Raw genomic sequence first — 21,823 nt, 5'->3', positions numbered from 1 at the left:
TGTTTCATTCATTCATTCAATCGTATTTATTGAGCGCTTACTGTGTGCAGAGCATTGTACTAAGCACTTGGGAAGTACAAGTTGGCAACATATAGAGATGGTCCCTACCCAACAGTGGGCTCACAGTCTAGAAGGGGGAGACAGAGAACACAACAAAACATATTAACAAAATAAAATAAATAGAATAAATATGTACAAAGAGTAATAAATATGTACAAACATGTATACATATATATAGGTGTTGCAACTCTGCTCCAACAACAATTCTAATTGGTCCATGTCAGGCTGACACATGTTCTGCTGCTGTCTCTCAAACTGCCCACTTCTATCCCACACTGCTTGAAGTTTGGTTTCATTGGGAGTGGAAACTGTTTTTTGTTTCTTTTTAGCGGTATCTGTTAAGCACTTACTATGTGCCAGGCGCTATACTAAGTGCTGATGTAGATACAAGCTAATCAGGTTGGACATAATCAATATTCATTCAATCGTATTTATTGAGCACTTACTGTGTGCGGAGCACTGTACTAAGCGCTTGGAAAGTACAAGATGGCAACATATAGAGACGGTCCCTACCCAACAGAGGGCTCACAGTCTAGAAGAAAATACTGTTCTAAGATACAAGGTGATTGGGTTGTCCCATATGGGGTTCACAATCTTAATCCCCATTTTACAGATGAGGTAACTGAGGCCCCGAGAAGTTAAGTGACTTGCCCAAAGTCACACAACTGACGAGCGAAGGAGCCAGGATTTGAACCCATGACCTCTGACTCCCAAGCCCTTGTTCTTTTCACTGAGCCATGCTGCTTCTCTATCCCACATAGGGCTCACAGTCTCAATCCCCATTTACAGATGAGGTAACTGAGGCCCAGAGAATTGAAGTGACTTGCCCAAGGTCACACAGCAGACAAGTGGTGGAGGCAGGATTAGAACCCAGGTCCTTCTGGCTTCCAGGCCCGTGCTCCATCCACTAAGCCAAGCTGCTTCTCTCCCAGTTTGCTGACCCATCACCTGTAGAGAGAGGGAAATGGAGCAGCCCAGTAGGCAAGACATCTCAGAACTGCAGGATCCCTCCTTTGTGACTCCTCCATTCCTTTCCCTTCCTCAAACAGTCCCCCCTCATCCCCCTCTCCATCCCCCTCATCTTACCTCCTTCCCTTCCCCACAGCACCTGTATATATGTATATATGTTTGTACATATTACTCTATTTATTTATTTATTTTACTTGTACATATCTATTCTACTTATTTTATTAGTATCCTTGGTTTTGTGCTCTGTCACCCCCTTTTAGACTGTGAGCCCACTATTGGGTGGGGACTGTCTCTATATGTTGCCAACTTGTACTTCCCAAGCGCTTAGTACAGTGTTCTGCACACAGTAAGCGCTCAATAAATACAATTGATGATGATGATGATTTAAAGAGGCGGAGGAAGGCAACTTCTGAACCTTTTCAGTTGGAGATCTGGATGGGTCCTCAGAGATTTTTCTATAGCATCATGTCTTTACCCTTCCTCTTTCCTCTCTCCCTGAAACAGCTAACGGTATTTATTTGTACTGATGCCTGTCTCTCCCATCTAGATTGTGAGCTCTGTGTGGGCAGGGAATGTCACCTTTTATTGCTGCATTATCCTGGGATCAACTGGTCCACAGTTCCAACCTTTATCTGCCTGACTTAAAAGAGTAGGGGACTTGAAGTCTTAATGAGAAACTACTGGACTGTAAACTCACTGAGGACAGGGATCATGTTTGCTAACTCTATTTTATTATACTCTCCCAAGTGCTTAGTACAGTGCTCTGCACACAGGAAGGATCTACAAAATACCATTGCTCAATTGGGCCCCACTGTTGGGTAGGGACCGTCTCGATATGTTGCCAACTTGTACTTACCAAGCATTTAGTAGAGTGCTCTGCACACAGTAAGCGCTCAATAAATATGATGGATTAAATCAAATGTTTTCGGTTACACGAAACTTAACCAAACTCCCGAAATAGCTGAACTCTTGAGTAAGAGACTATAAAACTATCTGTAGAGTGGATTTCACTTGACAAAAGAAATGGCAGCTTTATGAAATAAAGGAAACTCGTGGTTAGAGTATGGGCCTGAGAGTCAGAAGGACTTGGATTCTAAACCTGGCTCCACCACTTGTTCTGCTGTGTGACCTTGGGCAAGTCACTTCTCCTTTCTGTGCCTAAATTACCTCATCTGTAAAGTGGAGATTAAGACCGTGAGCCCCGTGTGGGATAGCGACTCTGACCTAATTTGTTTGTATCCACTCCAGTGCTTTGTACAGTATCTGATGCACAGTAAAGACTAACAAAATACCACAATTATTACTATTTTCATTACTGTTTAATGAGCAAAACTACTCATTGTTTTACTCTTAAATTAATAAATGATATCACTCAAGCCTGGAAACAATAGTTAGCTGTGGGTGGAATTCACCGGCTGCAGTGGAGGAATGAAGATTCCTATCTTGATTAATCTGTATTCTTTTCGATATCCCCATTTAATCCTGCTTCTGGGTAATCGTCTTTTGATAGAATGATTACCAGGGAATGCCATCAAATAACTATCATCATTAAACAAGTTACATGAGCCCTGAAGCACTGAAGCTACATTCCTTTGAAGAATAACTTTGTCCTTCAGGTGGCAGAGTAAGAACAACTTAGATAAAATTCAGTTAAAATGCAGAGTTAATGTTTACATATTCCTCACAGGCATAAATAATCCATAATTAGTTATATTTCTCTTCTGATTCTTTTTTCTTTGTATCTTTCTCCATATTTCCAGAATATGACGACACATGGCTAAAGAGGCAATAGTGGTTTGGGACATAAATGTGTGACTTTATATTTCACACGGCCTTTCTCTAGCTGACGTAGAGCTCCCCAAATTATCTAGAAAACCATTTGTGACTATTTTACATACCAAAATGCACGCATCTGTGGAAAACAACTTGTACACAGAACCATGTGTAACACTGTGCCTAGATGAAAAAATTATCTATCAATCTGAATGTTACTAAAACAACCTAGATGGGGAATCAGATCTTCCTAGGCATTAGAAGATTCTCTGGCATATGAAATAATAATAATAATAGTAATAATGATGGCATTTGTTTGTTTTAAGCGCTGGGGGGCAGACAAGGTGATCAGGTTATCCCACGTGGGTCTCACAGCCTTAATCCCCATTTAACAGATGAGGTAACTGAGGCACAGAAGTTAAGTGACTTGCCCAAAGTCACACAGCTGACAAGTGGCAAAGCAGGGATTAGAACCCATGACAATCGACTCCCAAGCCCGTGCTCTTTCCATTGAGCCACACTGCTTCTATGACTACAGAAGTGACTTCAGAAAGAATGCAGAGCTTCTTCCATTACAGCCAACATATTAATCAGTGTGAAATCTAAGTAAGGAACCAGCAAAGAGGATGGATTCTTGAATTGAGGGGAAGTAAAATACATAGTATTCATGAGCAGTGGCATTACTGAGTCAGAGCCACAATCCGGATGGTGGTGGCCACAAAGAATGTGGGAAGAATGGTGTGCTGTCTTCCCTGTCATCCATCTTTAAGGTTAAGGATCTTCTCATTTTCATCACCCATCTCCATTGGTACCAAGACTCAAAGCCCAAGCCTCCTTAAATGTGGAACCCTCACTTTGATGAGATTTTGACAATGGCATACAATTCCTGTTAGCCAGTCAACAGGGAAGATTTGCTACCTCTCGCTTTACAACCACAACAGTGCAACAGGAATGATTAACTATATCTTACCTTGCAATCACAATTCACACCCATTGCCCAAATCACCATTATTGGAATTTTGCAGCGCCACAAATTCAGAAAAGTGCTGAGAACACCACCAAGAGAAGCCATAGGGCCTACTAGAAAAAGTACGGGCTGGGAATCAGGGGACATGGATTCTGATCCCAGTTCTGCCTCTTGACTGCTGGGTGACCTTGGAAGAGTCACTTACCTTCTCTGACATCAATTTCCTCATCTGTAAAATTCAATTCCTGTTCTCCCTCCTCCCTGTCCTGGGAGTTCTATGTAGGGCAAGGACTGTATCCAACATGGTTGTCTTTATCTACCCCACCGCTTAACATAGTGCTCGGCATATAATAAGTGCTTTCATGGAACAATTATAGTTATTATGAGAAAGCTTGCCTGTCTCATAACGATTGGAATGAAAGGAGTAAACTGGAAATGGGGATGGGCCAGGCATGGATCAGGCCTAGAGAACAATTCTTCCTGATCCTTATGGACTTTTAAACAATGTGGGATTGTCAAGCCCACATTTTGCACACTTAGGAAAGCTCTCCCCAGAATAATTGTGGTATTTGTTGAGTGTTTACTATGTGCAAGGCACTGTACTAAGCAATGAGATGGACATAGGCAAATCGAGTTGGACTCAGTCCCTATCCCATGTGGGGCTCACAGTCTTTATCCTCATTTCCCAGACGAGGTACCTGAGGCACAGAGAAGTAAAGTGGCTTACCCAAGATCACACAGCAGACAAGTGATAGAGTTGGGATTAGTTATGCTACCTTGGGATACAAAGTACAGATCTACAGTTGGACCTGGAGGTTCCTCTGTGAACTGTAACAATAATAATAATAATTATGGCACTTGTTATGTGCTCACTATGTGCCAAGCACTGTTCTAAGCGCTAGGGTAGATTCAAGTTAATCAGGTTGGACACCGTCTCTGTCCCACATGAGGTTCACACTCTTATCTCCATTTTACAGATGGGGTAACTGAGGCCCAAAGGAATGAAGTGACTTGTCCAAGATCACACAGCAGACATGCGGCGGAGTCGGGATTAGAACCAAGGGCCTTTTGACTCCTAGGCTCATGTTCTATCCACTAGGCCATGCAGGGATTAATTCTTCACCTTTGTTGGGTCAGTCCTTCAGGTCCAATGCACCAACTCACAAAAAACAGACATGGAAATCAAACCTACTCATGATTTTTTTCCCCATTGCAAAAGGATGATGGTTATCATCCTTATGACTCCTGATTTCTGCATCTGTGCTGAGTCAATGGAACAATTCCTTCAAGGCGGGGAACTGGACGGCTAAAGATAGTGGCTCATGTGCACAAATGTGGACTGAAATGGTCTTAACCACAAGCCAATCCTCTCTTTTCAACATGATCCCATGGAGAAAAGTTGTCCGTGCCGGAAAGCACATCTATATTAAAGAATGAAAAAGAAGAATTCGAGAGAAAACTGGGTATGTTTGTGTGGCAATCCCCCTGGGTCTAATCCACATTCCACATGATGGATGGAAATGACAAACAAGCCTTCTGGTAACATGCACTTTACCAGTGCAATTTGTGATCTTGCATGGGATTTTATTCCAATGCGTAAATGCTGGATTGTTATTTTAGATTCTGTTCGGGGCTTGGGGTTACCATTTAAGGGGCTATTTCAAGTCATCTTTTCTTGCCTTCCTGGACTCGCTATTAATTCCCAGGGATCCCCTTCTACAGGTCTTGACAGGTGCATACAGTGCACAACACTACACCTTTCACGGATCAAGAGCATTTGTGGGTGGATAATAGTAATGGGGAGGGAATTCAGACAGCTTAAAGGGCTCTGGTGTTAATTATAACTATGGTGACTGCGTAATACATAAGCGTGTGACTGAGGAAACAGCGTGGAAAAAACAGGAGCGGAGCCTACACTCCCTTGGGTTTCTGAAACCTGCTCAACAACTCTTCAAACAGCATAAAGTGAGCTCTAGATTACCTTAATCAATCATATTTATTGAGCACTTACTGTGTGTGGAGCACCATAGTAAGCATTTGGGAGAGTACAATATAACAACATAACAGAACTGGGCCTACCCGTGTGCCCAAAAACGTTTATTTTGAAATCTAAAGAGGGAAATTTTGAAGCACTTTCCCCACCAAGGGGTACTCAATTCCCAAACTGATTTGGTTTTTGAGAGAAGTCTTTTCAAAAGAAAAATCAATCAATCGATGGTATTTATTGAGCACCTACTATATGCAGAGCTCTGCACTGAGTGTTTGGGTGAGTACACTAGAGGAAGAAAAAGATGGGTTCCACTCAAGGAGCCGTCACACAATTTTTCCCCTCAACAGACGCAGGTAAGCTTCCTTCACCTCCAAATATAAGCACAACACTCATTCTTCTCCTTCCCCTCCTGATACACCCACTTTTTGCTCAATTACCAATGCTCGGGGCTGAGATCCCTTCCACGGTGTTCAAAGTAATGCAAAAGTGCTGGGGCCTTCATACTTTTCAAGCTGTGTTTATTTTGTCTCAGCTTGTAAGCCACCCAGCTCCACTCTTCGACATCAGCAGACAGAACAGGCTTCTCCAGTATTAATAAAGCACCTACAGCCCATGGAGCAACATATTTCAGGACCACACAAAAGATGTACATGTTGTGATAACTGTCCTGCCCTTGGGGAACTAACAATCTAACGGGGGATGACAAGTAACCTTCCCATCCATCGTGGTTCCCTTCCAAATGCAGCAGAGCTCCGGAGAACTCAGAGAAACAGTACGGCCTAGTGGAATCACAAGGACTTGGGTTCTAATCCCAGCTCCGCCACTTGTCTGCTGTGTGACCTTGGGCAAGTCACAACTTCCCATCTGTAAAATGGGAATTAAGATTGTGAGCCCAACGGGGATATGAACTGTGTACAACATGATTAACTTATATCTACTCCTGGGTGTAGCACAGTGCCAGGCACATAGTAAGCACTTTAATACCACATGAAAAAAGGAAACAGCATTCTCAAAAGAGATTCAATACGTATGTGGGTCTTTCTACCACAAAAGGCAAGTACATTTCAAGGAGATCTGTTTGAGAAGCTCTCCCTCTAGGAGAAGGAGAATGGGCATTCAGGGACAATGCAGCTCGTATCGTATCACTTCCCAAATTTTCTTATTGGTCAGTAATTCTCACCATCTCCCATCTATCTCCATCCAGTTACAAATTTATCTGTGCAAGGAGAACATGCCAACTGAAGAAGTGTGTCCTGGCAGAAAGGGCATGGGAGTCAGAGGTCCTGGGTTCTAATCCCAGATCCGCCACCTGACTGTGTGACCTTGAGCAAGTCACTTCTCTGCGTTGTCTCCATTTCCTCATCTGTAAAATGGGGATTTGATACCTGTACTCCCATCCTTAGACTGTGAGTCTCATGTAGGACTTCCCAGACTGAGCCCCCTCCTTTCTCTCCCTCTCCTCCCCTTCCCCATCCCCCCCCCGCCTTACCCCCTTCCCCTCCCCACAGCACCTGTATATATGTGTATATGTTTGTACGTATTTATTACTCTATTTTATTTGTACATATTTATTCTATTTATTTTATTTTGTTAATATGTTTTGTTTGGTTGTCTGTCCACCCCTTCTAGACTGTGAGCCCGCTGTTGGGTAGGGACCGTCTCTATATGTTGCCAACTTGTACTTCCTAAGCACTTAGTACAGTGCTCTGCACACAGTAAGCACTTAATAAATACGATTGAATGAATGAATGAATGAATGAATGTGGGACAGGGACTGTATCCAACCCGATTATCTTGTATCTACCCCAGTGCTTAAGACAATGTACATAGTGAGTGCTTAAACCCCACAACTATTATTATTATCGGATATCAGGCTCAGCATGAGAAGCAGCATGGCTCAGTGGAAAGAGCATGGGCTTTGGAGTCAGAGGTCATGGGTTCAAATCCCAGCTCCACCAACTGTCAGCTGTGTGACTTTGGGCAAGTCACTTCACTTCTCTATGCCTCAGTTAACTCATCTGTAAAATGAGGATTAAAACTGTGAGCCCCGCGTGGGACAACCTGATCACCTTGTATCCCCCTCAGTGCTTAGAACAGTGATTGGCACATAGTAAATGCTTAATAAATACCATCATCATTATTATTACTATTATTATATATCGATCCTCTAGTGAAGTCAAAAACTTTAGAAATAGTGACCACCTTGGGAAAGTTTCTTCTGGCACAGATATCTGTTTTCCCATTCAACCAGTAATGCCACCTTCGAGGATAATTATCTAGGGATTTTTTTGTATCTGCCGCTAACCTCCTCACTGTGCCTCATTCTTGCCTGTCCTGCAGTCGACCCCTAACCCACTTCCTTCCCCTGGCCTGGAATGCCCTCCCTCCACACATCCACCAAGCCAGCTCTCTTCCTCCCTTCAAAGCCCTACTGAGAGCTCACCTCCTCCAAGAGGCCTTCCAAGACTGAGCCCCCTTTTTCCTCTCCTCCTCCCCATCCCCCTGCCCTACATCCTTCCCCTCCCCACAACACTTGTATATATTTGTACAGATTTATTACTCTATTTTACTTGTACATATTTACTATTCTATTTATTTTGGCAATGATGTGCATATAGCTTTGACACCTGTCAAAGGGTAGGGACCGTCTTTATATGTTGCTGCCTTGTACTTTCCAAGCACTTAGAACAGTGCTCTGCATACAGTAAGTGCTCAATAAGTACAATTGAATGAATTAATGAATACCATATTTGGAGGATATATTCAACAAGGGCTTTGTTGTTGCTGTTGTTGTCTTATGCTGTCGAATCGTGTCTGACCCATAGCGACTCCATGGACATATCTCTCCCAGAACGTCTCACCTCCATCTGCAATCGTTCTGGTAGTGTATCCATAGAGTTTTCTTGGTAAAAATATGGAAGCAGTTTACCATTGCCTCCTTCGGCATAGTAAACCTGGGTCTCCACCCTTGACTCTCTTCCATGCCGCTGCTGCCAGCACAGGTGAATTTTGACTTAAAGCAGATTGCCTGCCACTTGCTAGCCACTGCCCAAGCTAGGAATGGAATGGATATGCCTCTGCTTGACTCTCCCTCCCATAGTCGAGACTGGTAGGGTACTGGAAACTCTCCAGATGCAACCCTGAAAGGTATAACAAGGGCTAAGGGAAACAGATAGATCAGTTCCCTCCTTTGATATTTCCTTCAAGCCCGATCAGAGCGGGTCTTCCTTACCCATTCCAGGAAATCCCACTGGCTTTTCTCCATTCAGAATGTTCTATGAGTACCCCAAAAAAGGGTGATGACTCTGCTAGAAACAGAATGCATTTGAGGGGGGAAACTATGCCCCCAAAAATGTTGAGGGAGAGAATACTAACAGTCACCATCTCTCTGATAGGATTGAGTGAATGTGAAAAGTTTAGAGGAAGAGACAGCTGTTCTGTATCTGGGTGTGTCTGGGCTTACCATCCCTAAACTGAAAGCCCTTTGTGGACAGGGAACATGTCTACCAACTCTGCTCTATTGTATTTGCCCAAGCATTTAGTACAGTGCCCTGCACACAGTAAGTGTTCAATAGCTACCACTGATTGATCGGCGTAATGATTGGTCTGTATTCCCCACCAGGAGGTGAGAAGCCATACAACTATGCATGAAGGGGCAGGGTTCATTCATTGAGAAGCAGCGTGGCTCAGTGAAAAGAGCCCGGGCTTTGGAGTCAGAGGTCATTGGTTCAAATCCCAGCTCTGCCCATTGCCAGCTGTGTGACTTTGGGCAAGTCACAACTTCTCGGGGCCTCAGTTACCTCATCTGTAAAATGGGGATTAAGACTGTGAGCCCCCCGTGGGACAACCTGATTCACCTTGTAACCTCCCCAGTGCTTAGAACAGTGCTTTGCACACCGTAATCGCTTAACAAATACCATTATTATTATTATTATTTATTCAATTATATTTATTGACCATTTACTGTGTGCAATAAGCCCTGGGGAGAGTACAATATAACAATGAACAGACACATTTCCTGGTTGGAAATAGGGAAAGAATCCTCCTCTGCAGACATGAAGACGTAACAACAGCAACAATGATGGTATTTGTTAAGCACTTACTATGTGCCAAGCACTGGGGGAGATAAAAGGTAATCAGGTTGTCCCACGTGGGGCTCACAGTCTTAATCCCCATTTTAAGGGTGAAGTAACTGAGGCACAGAGAAGTTAAGTGACTTGCCCAAAGTCACATAGCTGACAAGTGGCGGAGCCAGGATCAGAACCCACAACCTCTGACTCCCAAGCCTGTGCTCTTTCCACTAAGCCACGCTGCTTCTTTGCAGCATGTGACATGTGAAGCAGCATCTCCCTGTCTGTCTGTCCACAGGACAGACCAGAAAGCACACTATTTTGGGATTCTCTACCTCCTTTTCACTCTTGCCTAGGGCACAAACAGAGCGAGAGGGAGGCGAAGTGGCCTCTACCTAATTTCCTTGAACAAGGGCTGGACCACCAACTCTCCAGACTGACTAGCTTGTATTCAGCAGAGCAGAAGCATGGGTGGTGCCGGTGAGATCAATTCCCCCCTCATTCTGCAGGAAAAGGTTTCCCTCTCAGGACAGACGGCATGGAGCGAGCTCATCTTTGGGAAATAGGGAGGAGGATATCTTCACTGAGTTCCCATTCCACTCGTACAAGATTTACATGTGTTAGCTTCTCCTCCCTCTAATCCTGCACTCCACAAACCTACTGGCTGCAGACCCTGACTAGAGTGACCAACAGTACGTGCTTATATTTGAAAGAAGGGGAAATCTTGGGGAGGGAGAGAGGTAGGGAGGGAGAGAAGAAGGGAGGGAGAAAAGGAGGGAGATTGAGAAGGAGAGAGAGGAGCCAGTTGCTTTCAGCAGCAATTTGTAATTTCATTCCCTCTTTATGGCTCGTGTATTTATTAAAACTGCACACTGCCCAAAGGCAATGTACAATAATACCAAAATTAAATAAAAACTATCAATTGCTGCTTTTTTTTTATGAAGTGGAGGTATTAGGGAGCCTGTGATTCTGTTTATCAAGAGAGACTTACTTAACTAGGCCTGCTCTGGTAACATACTTGCCGATCATTCATTCCTTCATTCATTAAATTGTATTTATTGAGTGCTTACTGTGTGCAGAGCACTGTACTAAGCGCTTGGGAAGTACAAGTTGGCAACATGCAGAGACGGTCCCTACCCAACAATGGGCTCACAGTCTAGATCTTTATTTCCACCCCACCTTTCCTTTCATATTCATTGCAAAATTTACTCCACAGAACCAATGAGCTTGTCCTGGTATACTCTACCTCCTAGATCACCTTTTTAAAGGAACCACCCAGCACACATCTCCCCATTCCTCCAAAACTCCCGAGGGTTATTCATTTATTTCTGTGTCAAGCAGAAATTCCTGACCATTGGCTTCAGGTTCTTCACCAGCCCTCTACATTACTTCCCAGCACAGGCCTGGGAGTAAGAAGAATTCTAATCCTGTCTCCTCCACTTATCCTCTGCATAAATTTGGGCAAGTCACAACTTCTCTGTGCCTCAGTAACCTCATCTGTAAAATGGGGCTAAGACTGCGAGCCCCATGTGGGACAGGGACTGTGTCCAACCTGATTAACTTCTATCTACCCCAGCACTTAGAACAGTGCTTGGCACATATTATGTGCTTAACAAACACCATAATTATTATTACTACTCCTCCCAAGATCACTTTCTTATTGTTTGTTTTACTTTTGATTCCCTATTCTTTACCAAGAACTCCTCTCCCACCAAGCTCTCCCCATCTTCAACTTCCTCCTGAAATCCCACCTTTGCCAGGAAGCATTCCATGATTAATTTCTAGTGGGAAAAGACTCAATCAATCCATGGCATTTATTGAGTGTCCATTTTTGTCAGAGCTCTGTATTAAGCACTTTAGAGAGTACTGTACAATTTGAGTAGGTAGACAAAATCCCTGTCCACAAAGAGTTCACACACTAGAGAAGGAGGCAGACATTAAATTAAATTGCAGGTGGATAGTCACTTAAGTGCTGTGGGGGAGATAGGGTGACTATCAAATGCTTAAGGAGGTACAGCCCCTCTCAGGGTCGCATCTGTAGTGTTTCCAGTAGTCTACCAGTCTCGACTATGGGTGGGAGAGTCAAGCAGAGGTCTGTCTATTCAATTCATAGCTTGGCCCGTGGCTAGTGAGTGGAAGGCATCTGCAACAAGTCATGGGAGAGAGTCGAGGGCGGAGACGCACGTTCATTGCACAGAAGAAGGCAATGGTAAACCACTTCTGTATTTTCATCAAGAAAACTCTGTGGATACACTACCAGAACGACTGCTGATGGAGGTGGGGTGTTCTGGGAGAGATATGTCCATGACATCACTATGGGTCGGAGACGACTCAATGGCATAAGACAAGACAAGGGGGTACAGATCCAAGTGCTTAAAAAGGAGGACAAATAAGGGTAATTAAGGCTTAGTCAGGGAAGGCCTCCTGAAGGAGATGTGACTTAAGTAGGGCTCTATGCTTACCCGTCCAGCAAGTAAACTTTTTCTACTAAGCCTCACCATATTTCACACACCCAGTGGTCACTTGTACGTAGAGGCAAAAATGTACATAGTGGCAAAAATGTGAGCACGGGCCTGAGAATCAGAAGGACCTGAGTTCTAATCTTGGCTCCAACAATTGTCTGGTTGTGTGAACTTGGCCAAGTCGCATAACTGCTCTGTGCCTCCAGTACCTCATCTGTAAAATGAGAATTAAGACTGTGAGTCTCACCTGAGACATGAGATTTTCCAACCTAATTATCTTGTATGTATCCCAGCACTTAGGACAGTGCCTCACACATAGTATACATTTAACAAATGCCATTTTTTAAAAAAATCTTCCATCTAGACTGCTAGCTCCTTGTGAACAGGGAAGGCATCTTCCAACTTTGTCCTATTGTTCTCTCCCAAGCACTTAATACAGTGTTCTGCAAAGAGTAAGCAATCAATAAATGCCACTGATTGACTGATTTCTAATCTCCGAAGGGATAGCTCTCTCTGTGTGGCACTATTTCTCAGAATAATGCCTTGAATTTATATAGTAGATCTTCTTTTGTCTGATTTCATTTATCTTCTTTTGTTCCTATGGGGTACGAATTATCAGGCTTTTGACCCATTCACTCCACCAAGATAACACTTTTTAAATTCACCCAAGGCTGTTGAGGAGCCAAAGCCAATGAGCAGTATACTCTGTGTCCAACCTGATTAACTTGTATCTACCCCAGCACTTAGAACAGTGCTTGGCACATAGTATGTGCTTAACAAACACCATAATTATTATTCCTACTCCTCCCAAGATCGCTTTCTTATTGTTTGTTTTACTTTTGATTCCCTATTCTTTACCAAGAACTCCTCTCCCACCAAGCTCTCCCCATCTTCAACTTCCTGCCCTAATGCTCCTTAACCTCTCACATCCTCCTCCTTGAAACACTTTCCTTCTGACTGCTCCTACTGAGGTTTCCTTTTTTTTCTATGGTGCTTGCTAAACATTCACTATGTGACAAGTGCTGTTCAAAGCCCTGGTATAGTGTTCGTTTGTCTTTTAATGGCTTTTGTTAAGCTATGTGACAAGCTCTTTTCAAAGTCGTAGTGTAGATATGAGTTCTTCAGGCTGGACACAGTTCCTGTCCTACATGGGACTCACAGTCTGAACTGAAGGGAGGAGGCTTTCATCCCCATTTTCCAGATGAGGTAACAGGCACAGAGAAGTTAAGTGACTTGCTCAAGATCAGTAAGCGCTCAATAAATACGATTGAATGAATGAATCACACAGCAAGCAATTGGCAGAGCAGGAATTAATCAGGTGCTCTGATTCCTAGGCCTGTGCTCTTTCCACTAGGCTATGCTGCTTCTCTCCCACAAATCTCTATTCGGCATCCCCAACTCTCATACTTTCAAGGAGCTCATCACTAAATCACACCTCAAGTACTGCTTCTATCTCACTCCAGACCTACCTCTCCTCAAATCCCCACCTCCAACTCAATGTCCAGCCAGCACCTCAAACTTAACATATCAAAAACTGAGCAACTTACCTTCTGTCCTAAACACTCTCCTCCTCCTCCTCCTCACTTTGCCTTCTCAGCTGATTCATTCATTCATTCACAATACCTCCATCTTTCTTTTCCCAGAATTCCACAACTTTGATGTCATCCTTGACTCCTTGCCATCTTTCAATTCTCACATTCAGTCTGCTGCTAAATCCTGCTGGTCCTTCCTAAAATAACATTTCCTAGATCAGCCTGTTGTTCTCCCAGCAAACTGTTGTCCAAACTCCTGTCAATCGTAGATGGACTACTATGTCAATCTCACTGGTTTCCTGCTCCAGTCTCTCCCCATCCAATATGTGTTACTCTGCTGCACAGGTTATCTTATTGAAGTACTGCTCAGCAAACATCTCTCCATTCCACAACACCCAACTACCTGCTTCTCATTTTCCTCCACTGCCAATAAAAAAAAATAAATCCTTTAGATACCTTAAATCTCCTCTACACTTTATGCTCCTTCTGGGCAGGGAACATCTCTACCACCTCTGTTATACTGTACTTTCCCAAGTATTTAGGACAGTGCTCTGTGTAATGTAAGCACTGAACAAACCCAATTGACTGATTTTAGGTTTTCTACCAACTCTTCCCATGTTATGTCTCTTATCTTTTCACCTTCTACATCCCATCTTGTTCCCTTGTTTCTCAGTGCAACTCTCCCACTTATGTCTACTTGTCCATATCCTGGCTCTCTGTCCCAAAGCCAAATCCAACAGACGGATGACCTAATAGGATGAACACAGATTGAGAAGTAAGGAAACCTGGACTCCAATCCTGGCTCTGCCACCTGCCTGCTGTGTGATCTTGGGCAAGTCACTTAGCTTCTCTATGCCTCAAATTCCTCATTTGTAAAATGAGACGGATACCTGTTTTCCCTTCGCCTAATGGTGTGAGCCTCGTATGGAACAATGGCTGTCTGATCAGCTGATATTTAAACACCTCAGCTTTTAGTGCAGTGCTTGACATATAATAACCACTTAAATATCACAATTATTAAAGCACTCCTAAAGTGTCACCTCCTCCAGCAGGTTTTCCTGAGGCATTTATATTTGTCATTCTCTACACTTGTGGATATAGGTATCCTCAATGGTTTACTCTGATTACTATATTTGTAAATATTAGTATGTCTGTCTCCCTCGGTATATAAGCTCCTTGTGTACGATGCACTTGTCTTGTGTTTCTGTTATACTTCCCCAATCACTCAGTACGGTACATCGTACGTAGCGGGAGTTCTTCTACTACTTCAACTGCTCTCCTCAACTTACAGAGGAGGAATCTGAGACCGAGACAAGACAAAACATGGAGCACTTTCCACTAGACCACGCTACCCGAATCGATGGCACTAATGACATGACATGTTGTGAGAGCCGAATGTGGAATCGACTCCCAGGTGCAAAAAATGATGGGTTGCTTTTTTTGGTGTGTGTGTGGGAGGGCATTAAAACCTCTGCATCTGCTTTTGATGTTTAATTTCAGGATCACGAAGCAGCAGAGTAACAAGTAAATTTCCAGAATTTCCCTTCCAGTAGTAAACCTTCCATTGCCTTTCTCGAATCAAGGACAACTCCTTCGGAGGTTAGACTCATCAGTGTAATTGGTCCATCGCCCTCAGCTGAAGCTCACGGCAGAGCACATAGTTTGAGACAGTCCTTCTGGTTTTGAATAGAGCTCTCTAGTAGTCATACTAGCCGGACATACGACTATTGTTTCCAGAATTATTTTCCAGTTATAGGACAAGATTCACAGAGCAGCATTTGCAGTGAAAGAACTGAAAAGATAGCTTAAAAAAAGAGAGACTCTCTTTAGCCCCATCTGCATCCAGAAAACTGCATGCAGAAACATTGCCAGTGACTCAAAATAGTACTGTACACAAACTCTATGTGTGTGGAACTTAAGCACACATTTTATGCTACATAAATTCAGGGATAACAGCATCACAATTCCAGGTTCTCTCTGCCCCCGCCCCAGGATAGCCATGTTTCAAGGTGACCACCTTCAAGATAGTTGCTCCCAAAAGCCTACTAAAAGAAAGGAGGAGGCACGTGCAGTTATTCTTTACAACAATCACTAAATACCTACAGAGGATCTGGCACACAGGTAGACTGTTGCATGATCTAGAGAGCTCTTTGCCCAGTACTGTAAATTAATTTCCTCAGGTTGCCATTGTCAATCTTCTTCAGAGAGAAATGATTCCACATTATGGCACTGTGGCATTACTGGCTCTTGGAAGTTAAAACTACTTCTGCCTTCTTCTATTAATCTGGCACCATAACCAAATGAGTGCACTTGAAGTTCAACTTCTCAACAATAACAAGAGAAAGTGCGTGCATACACAAGAGATGGAGAAAGATAATAATAATAATAATAATGTCATTTATTAAGCACTTACTATGTGCAAAGCAATGTTCTAAGCACTGGGGAGGTTACAAGGTGATCAGGTTGTCCCATGGGGGGCTCACAGTCTTAATCCCCCTTTTAGAGATGAGGTAACTGAGGCATAGAGAAGTTAAGTGACTTGCCCAAAGTGACACAGCTGACAATTGGCAGAGCCGGGATTTGAACCCATGACCTCTGATTCCAAAAGCCCGGGCTCTTTCCACTGGAGACACACAGTAAGAATATTCAAAATTGGAAAACTTCAGAGGGTGTTACTGCACTAAATTCAGTGGATTGTCACCATTAGTGATATTGTAATAGTTGTAGATGTAGATAGATGTAGATGTTAGATGTAGATGTTGTAATAGTGATGTAGTAATAGTGCCATTAGAGATTAATGATGGTAACAAATACCATCATTATTATTATTAGGGTTTTTGCTTCTGTCTTTCATGGCCCAGATCTTTAGGTAAGACATTTTTTCGGGTTGGTTCAAAATACTGTCCAATGCTGTTATACAATATTTAGTCTCCAGGGTTGACTTAAAAGAAATGGTATCAATGCCAAAAACAACAACAGAAGAGGAGAAAAGCTGTGGAGGGAGAGAGCTCAAGTTTGATAAACAGTCATTATCAAAGCCTTTCTTTTCCACCGAGCTGAGTTTTATTTGGTGTGAGTATTGATGATAGAGAGAGAGAGAGAGAGAGACAGAGTGTGTGTGTGTGTGTGTGTGTGTGTGTGTGTGTGTATACACACACGTACATATTTTCCTGAGAGGGGGATATGAAAGCATATGAGACAGAAAATAAAATTGAATGCAAGCTGTCAAGATGGAGATGATATTTGTTTTCTCTCGCGCCAGAGACACTGCACTCTCACCACCTCAGCTTTTGTCCTTCAAAGCTGTGAGACCACGCTTTACTGCTTGCAGGTTGACCATGCATTGTTATTATACAGTCTTCATGTTCACATCATGTGTCATCTGACCAAAGGAAAGTCTACAGAGTGAAAGGCTCATGCAAAATTTATGCTTATAGGGCCGTTTCAGTCAGTGGAAAAATCAATACTGCAGGCTTGATGCACAGAAATGACTGAGTGCTCTCTGACTGACACTAAAAGCACGGGGAGATTGAGAGGCTGCATTTGCCGTCCAAGGAATTGAGTGTATTAGAGCTCTTATAATAGTCTGCTCACCTTATATTAGCCTTTCCTTGGGATTATTTTTTGATAACAATTATGATTGTGGGGGTTTAAGGCAATTACACTATTACAAAGAAAAAGCTGCTTTTTATGTCCTGTAAAGCTGTCATATATTTCACACCACAACTGCCTTCCAATTATTTTGCTACAATGCACTTTGGAAGCAAAATGTCCTAACTGATATATATTAGTCCTTTATGTTTTATAAATAAAAATCAAAGCCGTAATGTAATCCTTCAAAAGAAGCTTCTCCTTTATGTGGTTTTTGAAGGGAGCCAAAATGCAGCAGGCACTGGGAAATCAAAACAGATGAACGCAGAGCCTGGTTTTTTACATACAAGGACAGCACGCTTGGGCAGGGTTATGGCCAGGGGAGAGTCAGGCTTGGTTTAAAATGTTAATAGCATCTGTTAAATGAAGGGGGGCGGGGGGCAGTGGGAAGGGGGTTCATGAGTTGGAGTTCCATCATAAAGGAGAAAAATCTTTGAAAGTCAGACTGTAGTTCGAAGCTGTGAGTGGGGAAGGACACAAGATAGCTGGAATTGAAGAGAATTTATTCTTCAAATCCAATCCACTTGAGGGCAGGGACCATGACAGTCAGTCAATCATATTTATTGAGCACGTACTGTGTGCAGAGCACTGTACTAAGTGCTTGGGAGAGTACCATATAACTGACACATTCCTTGCCCACAACGAGGAACTCTCTAGAGAGCTTAGTACAGCTTTCTGCACACGGTAAGCACTCAAATATCACTGATGGATCAGAGGTAGAAACAGGAATGTAATTTAGGAGTAGATGGATTTTAGTGACTAGCCTGAGACACCCACTAAAAATAAGTCTTAAAAATAAAGCAAGGAAAAAGTCACTGGCTATCATACATTCAGCCTAATTGTGATGTAAAATCCAGTGGGAGTTTTCATCCCCATGAGAGAGTATTTATTCATTCAATCATATTCACTGAGAGCTTAGCGGGTACGGAGTACGTGAGGCCCAAAGAGATGTACTCAATTCATCATCATCATCAGTCGTATTTATTGAGCGCTTACTGTGTGCAGAGCACTGTACTAAGCACTTGGGAAGTACAAGTTGGCAAAATATAGAGACAGTTCCTACCTAATAGTGGGCTCACAGTCTAAAAGTCTCTGCCTTTGGCCTTGAATGTAGGCATGGGGAATAGTATTCCCATCCCCATATGAGGGGTGCATCAGGAGTCAAGCAAGGGTTCACATTATCTGAAGGGGTCCATCCGTCTGTTGACTAAGCCAGGGTATATCCACAGCACAGTCGAGGCATAACACCTGTCCTGAGCTGAAAAGATCTAGGCGGATGAGCACACGCTTGTGTAAACTGATGGAAGAAGTGACAACCTGATGATATAATACTAATGTCTTCACGCACCGGGAAAAGCAGCCACCCACAATTCTATCCAAAGACCCATTGAGAATTCCAGCAGCAAGCGTTCAGAACATCGTTACGATCGAATATTGGTGGCAGGGGTTGGGAATGCGAAGCTTGGGGGCTAAGCTACATTTAACTAAATGACATGATCCTTTCACCTAGGGGAAAGAACGGTTTGGCTTCTTTCTCGATTTGCACCGAGAAAAGCAGTCCTTGCCTGAGTGCCGGCTCCAGGGTCTGCTGGGAAGAAAATTCAGGCCCAAGATTGCTCCGTTTGGCCAGATCTGGATTCTCCCCTTTCTGGACTGTGAGCCCGTTGTGGGGTAGGGACTATCTCTATATGTTGCCAACTTGTACTTCCCAAGCACTTAGTACCGTGCTCTGCACACAGTAAGCGCTCAATAAATACGATTGAATGAATGAATGAATACTGGGAAGCAGTGGAAGAGAAAGAGGGGTGGGCGGTGGTTGAATACGGCATTGAGCAAAGGCAGGACAAGAGGGTTTGAAAAATACTTTCCTGGACCCTTGAGCAGCTTTTTGTTTTGTTTTTAAGGTATTTGTTAAGCACTTCCTGTGTGCCAGGCACTGTGCTAAGCGCTGGGGTAGATGCAAGCTAGTCAGGTTGGACACAATCCCTTCTCCCACGTGGGGCTCACTTTTTGCAGATGAGGTAACTGAGGCACAGAGAAGTAAAGTGACATGCCCAAGAGCCCACAGCAGAGAAGTGGAGGAGCCAGGATTAGAACCCAGGCCCCGTGCTCTATGTACTAAGCCACACTGTTTCTCAAGGACTTGCTTCTTCCTGGTCCTTTCAATATGAGCCAGCTGCAGTTGAGCTAGCACCTCAGAACAACAATAAAAATAATAATGATAATAACTGTGGTATTTGTTAAGTGCTTACTATGTGCCCGGCATATAATCCTGGGGCAGATACAAGCTAATCGTGTGGTTGGACACCGTCCCTGTCCCACAGAGGACTCACAGTCTTAATCCCCATTTTCCAGATGAGGTAACCGAGGCATAGAGTAATGAAGTGACTTGCCCAAGGTCACACAGCAGATAAGTGACGGATGGAGGATTAGAACCCAGGTAACTCAGAATGAAATTATCCCTTTTGAGTGGTGAGCTCAGCGGCATGGCACAGTGGATAAAGCACGGGTTTGGGAGTCAAAAGGTCATGAGTTCTAATTCAAGCTCTGCCACTTGTCTGCTGAGTGACCTTGGGCAAATCACTTCACTCCTCTGTGCCTCAGTTACCTCATCTGTAAAATGGGGATTGAGCCTGAGCCCCACGTGGGGCAGGGACTGTGTCCAACACATTTGCTTGTATCCACCCCGGCACTTAGTACAAGTGCTTGGCACACAGTAAGCATTTAACATATACCATAATTCTTAGGCTTCTTAATTTCTGGGCTCAGTTTTATCATTCAAACACTCTTCACACTGAAAAATCAGGTTAGCCGCAAGTTACCCACTGGTGTGGGCAAGGAATGTGTCTACCAACTCTGTAATACTGTACTCCCCCCAGCACTTAGTACAGTGCTCTAGACTTTAAGCTCATATTCTCCCATGCGCTCAGTACAGTACTCTAGACTGTAGTCTCCATGTGGTCAAGGGAACATGTCAGTTAGTTGTATTTATTGAGCACTTACTGTGTGCGCTTACTTACTGACCACAATGAGCTGGAGAGGGAGACAGACATTAATATAAATTAATAAAATTACAGATATGTACATAAGTGCCGTGGGGCTGGGAAGGGGGATGAAAGGAGGGAAAAAGTCAGGGTGACACAAGGGAGTGGGAGAAGAGGAAAGGAGGGCCTAGTTGGGAAGGCCTCTTGGAGGAGATGTGCCTTCAGTAAGGCTTTGAAGGAAGGCAGAGTTTTACCATCTCAGCTATAATGTACTCTCCCGAGTGTTTAGTACAGTGCTCTGGACACAGTACGTGCTCAACAAATACAATTCATTGATTGTAAGGGGACAATCCCAGGGTGCGAGTGTCCATGTGGGGACCTATCCATTTACTCGCAACTGCTGAGGAAAAAAATGACCGCACAAACCCCTCACAGATGGATGTTTGGCTCCCTTTCTCTTCCTCACCTATCAGGCAGAATTGAATGAGAATGTCAGAGGAATAGGTAACAGTCACATGGTGATGATCTCACCCTCTAGTCTGTAAACTCACCCTCTTGTCTGGAAGCTTGTTGTGGGCAGGGAATATGTCTGTTTATTGTTGTATTATACTCTCCCATGTGTGTGGTAGAGTGCTCTGCACACAGTAAGCACTCAATAAATACAACTGAATGAATGAATGAATAGATAGAGCCTCTCAATGTCCATCTCAGCACAGATACACCCAGTATGGCCTTGTGAGCTCACCATCACTTCTAGCACTTTAGCTATTTATGTACCCCAGAACATATACATTCACTTATAGATATATTCAGCTTGCCTTCATCCTCTTGTCAAACATTTTAGGACCTGTTCTCCCTGATAAATTGTAAGCTCCCTGAGGGCAGGGATCATTGAGAGAGAGTGTGGCTCAGTGGAAAGAGCCCGGGCTTGGGAGTCAGAGGTTGCAGGTTCTAATTCCAGCATCGCCACTCTTCAGCTATGTGGCTTTGGGCCAGTCACTTCGGTTCTCTGGGCCTCATTTACCTCATCTGTAAAATGGGGATTAAGACTGTGAGCCCAGTGTGTGACAACCTGATTACCTTGTATCTACCCCAGTGCTTAGAACAGTGCTTGGCACATAGTAAGCGCTTAAAAATACTATTATTATTATTATTATTATCATTGTGCTCTGCACATGGTAGGCAACTGGCATCCCATGATGATTGATTCAGAACCCCATGGCAGAAGAGGAACTGGTGACTGCATTAGCTGGGGACAGATTCTCTAGTAATCATAATTACAATAATAATAATCAATAACCACTTATGTGCCAAGTACTGTACTACACAACTGGAATAGATACAAGATAGATAATCTGACCAGAC

General features: G+C 43.5%; 1 protein-coding gene and 1 non-coding gene across 2 annotated transcripts in view; both read right to left on the bottom strand.

Moving 5' to 3' along the window:
- The window catches only part of POU6F2 (POU class 6 homeobox 2), a 440,175-nt gene that overhangs the window by 178,184 nt on the left and 240,168 nt on the right, over positions 1-21,823 (bottom strand). The gene's annotated exons all lie outside the window — the stretch shown is intronic.
- Positions 8,772-8,909, bottom strand: LOC119924462. The gene has a single exon (XR_005449174.1). It is a non-coding gene; the product is annotated as a small nucleolar RNA SNORA7 (small nucleolar RNA).

Source organism: Tachyglossus aculeatus, chromosome 2 (genome assembly GCF_015852505.1).
Source record: "Tachyglossus aculeatus isolate mTacAcu1 chromosome 2, mTacAcu1.pri, whole genome shotgun sequence".
Classification (NCBI taxonomy): Eukaryota; Metazoa; Chordata; class Mammalia; order Monotremata; family Tachyglossidae; genus Tachyglossus; species Tachyglossus aculeatus.
The sequence above is the reverse complement of the archived record's forward strand: the minus strand, read 5'-3'. Positions and strand labels throughout refer to the sequence as shown.